Source organism: Pinus tabuliformis, chromosome J, assembly GCF_031772625.1.
Source record: "Pinus tabuliformis cultivar Carrire ecotype Pingquan chromosome J, CPIR1, whole genome shotgun sequence".
Taxonomy (NCBI): domain Eukaryota; kingdom Viridiplantae; phylum Streptophyta; class Pinopsida; order Pinales; family Pinaceae; genus Pinus; species Pinus tabuliformis.
In genome coordinates this window covers 915002345-915005531 of record NC_142295.1, presented here as the reverse complement: position 1 = coordinate 915005531, position 3187 = coordinate 915002345, and positions in this window count along the sequence as shown.

Genomic DNA, 3187 nt, shown 5'->3' with positions numbered 1-3187 from the left:
TTGCATTTTTATATATTAGATGAACATGCACAATATATGATTTTTATTTATTTATTTTTAGTTGCAAAATCATACTAATTAATCTATGTTGATTAATAAAGAACAAATAAAATCAATCTAAAACTAATAAATTAGTAGTTTATATTGATTAATGATGAAACAAATAAAATGAATATACAACTAAATTAGTTGTTTATAATGATTATTAATGAAAGTAAATGAAATGAATATAAACTACTAAATTAATTGTTTATATAATGAATATAAAACTACCAAAAAAGATAAATGACTACTACAAATGATAAATTTGTGATTACAAATGACGACTAAATTTTTCATATATACGACTATTAGTAGCTAATTTACAGTATCTTATAACACGACCAAAGTTTAGTCATATTTCTTTGGTCATTAATTGGTTTTAAACGATGACTAAAATTTACATATATGTGACTATTAGTAGCTAATTTACAGTATTTTATACACGACCAAAATTTTAGTCATATTTCTTCGGTCATTAATTGGTTTTATTGGGCGATCATATAGTACTATATTTTGTTGTATATTTGGTCATTAATTGTGGGAACTAATGACTAAATTAATGACCAAATTTATAACTAAGTATACTACTAGATGATGAAATTGAGACAACCAATTAATGATTAATCTAAAAATGACTAAAAGTTGGTCGCGTTATAAGATACTACAAATTAGCTACTATTGGTTAACGACTGAAAAATGGTTGTTTATATGCAAATTTTAATCATATTTTTAGTAACTGATTAGCCATTTTGTACTAATGTTTGTAGCCACCATTGTTGTAGCATAAAAGTTTGAAAACCAGGGGGTTACAAAGAGGCTTTCCCTTCCCCAAAACCATGGCCCCTCATTTAAAACAAATTCTAGATCTTTTTGAGTGTTGAATTGCACAAAAAAAAAAAACTTAGAGCAAAGGTAGAGATCAAAATTATTGGTCCAATTGATGAAGACCCACTAATGTAAGTATTTTGACTTGGGATAGAAACCATTAAATCTACATATAAGGGATCTGAATTCGAGGGTTGTGAAGACACCACTTACATTTGGAAGATTTACTATCATGTTTGGTACTTTTTCCATTTGTTCAATAATGTAAGGACCAGGGGTTGGTAGATTTGGGGTTTTTTCGTCTAATATGGAAACTTTCCCCTTCACGGTATCCTTGAACGAAGTTAGATCATTTAGAAATATAGTAGAAGAAGCTGGTCCATTTGAATTTCTCATTCCTAGATTTCCTCTCCAAGCCTCAACATGGTAAATTTTAGGGGCGAATTTTAGCCCAAGGGCGAAATTTAAGGGGTTTTTCATTTTAGAGGGGTGAAATTTTTATGAAACACCCATTTCATATATTTAGCCCAACTTTTATTTAAAAAATAATTATTTTTTCATTTTAGCCCAAAAAACAAGGGGTAGATAAACTATGAAAAGACTCATTTGACCCGATTCTCCTGGTTTGGGAGGTTATATTCCATTACAATCGCTCGATTTTCTGCTTTGCAATGTTAAATTTGTTTGCAATCTCCCATTTTCTAGTTTGGGAGGTTGTATTTGGTCTCAATCGCTCTGATTTATTTTGTGAACGACTCCCTGTTTTCAAATCTAGTTTTCATCGATGGCAAATATGTAAATAAATAAAAATATAAATAAAGTGGAGGTATGGTAAATAAATAAAACCTCTTTTTATATTTAGTCCATAACCTTCTTTCTATTTAAGAAGGCTAAAAAAAGAGGTTTTATTTAAATGAATCCTACGGGCCAAATACCATATTTATAAAAGATGTATGGTAAATTAATAAAAATCTAAATAAACGAAAGGGATGGTAAATAAATAAAACATTTTTTTATATTTACTCCATAAGTCATCTTATATTTACGAACACGCAAAGGTGTAAATAAATAAAAATATAAATAAAGTGGAGGTATCGTAAATAATTAAAACCTCTTTTTATACTTACTCCAAAGGTATGGTAAATACATAAAAATATAAATAAACTAGAGGTACGGTAAATAAATAAAATCTCTTTTTATATTTAGTCCATAACCCTCTTTCTATTTAAGAAGGCTCAAAAGAGGGGGTTTATTTAAGTGAATCTTATTGGCCAAATACCATATTTATAAAAGAAGTATGGTAAATTAATAAAAATATCAATAAACGAGAGGTATGGTAAATAAATAAAACATTTCTTTATATTTACTCCATAAGTCACCTTATATTTAAGGACACTAAAAAAAAGCGTTATATTTAGGTGAAGCCTATGGGCCAAATACCATGGGTCAAATTATTATTAATACCATGCAAAAAAGCATTATTAACCCTAATATTAGTATTAATAAAAATAAAGATGGCACATGGTATTGACCCATGGTATTTACATGGAATCTGGCCTATGTAAAGGGGGGAATTAAACCAGCATAGATCCATCTTTACTCTGGATCTACTAAGCGCCGAGAGGGATCAAATATCATGATATGCAAACTAGCATAGAGTGAAAAAATATTTGATTCCTCTCGAGGCCTGGTAGATCAAGAGTAAAAATGGATCTTGTAATTTAATGTCACTTAAACATTTTAACTTGGTTAAAATAAAAAATTAAAATTAAAATCAATTATTATTTTTAAATTACTAATGGTAGTTTTAAGTTCCAGGTTTATGATAACCCATGCTAATACCATGGTATTCATGTGAGCATAAACTATTTAAAGGGGAAATTCTATCAACTTATATCCAACTTAATTCTAGGTCTACCAAGTGCTAAGAGGGATAAATAGATTTCATCCAAGAGTGGTAGATGTGGAGTTAAGATGGATATAGGTTGGTTTTTATGATAATGAAGATATTAAATAGACTTAGGAAATTATATTGTAAAAAACATCTTAAGGTGAATGGTTAAAGCTACATTTAGTCACTTCACAAAATTTAGTAAAAAATAACAATATCTCCATTAATATTGGTTTTTCTGATGTAACAGAAACAAAATTCAAAACAGTGAAATCTTATCACTCTTTCCACATCACCCTTGCATAATAGAGATATTCGCTGCCCAGATTTCCCATCATTTTTCAAACGTTCTCAATATGATATCTTCCACCATTTTTCAAACGTTCTCAATATGATATCTTCATGAAAAGGTTAAGGTATTGATGTTGG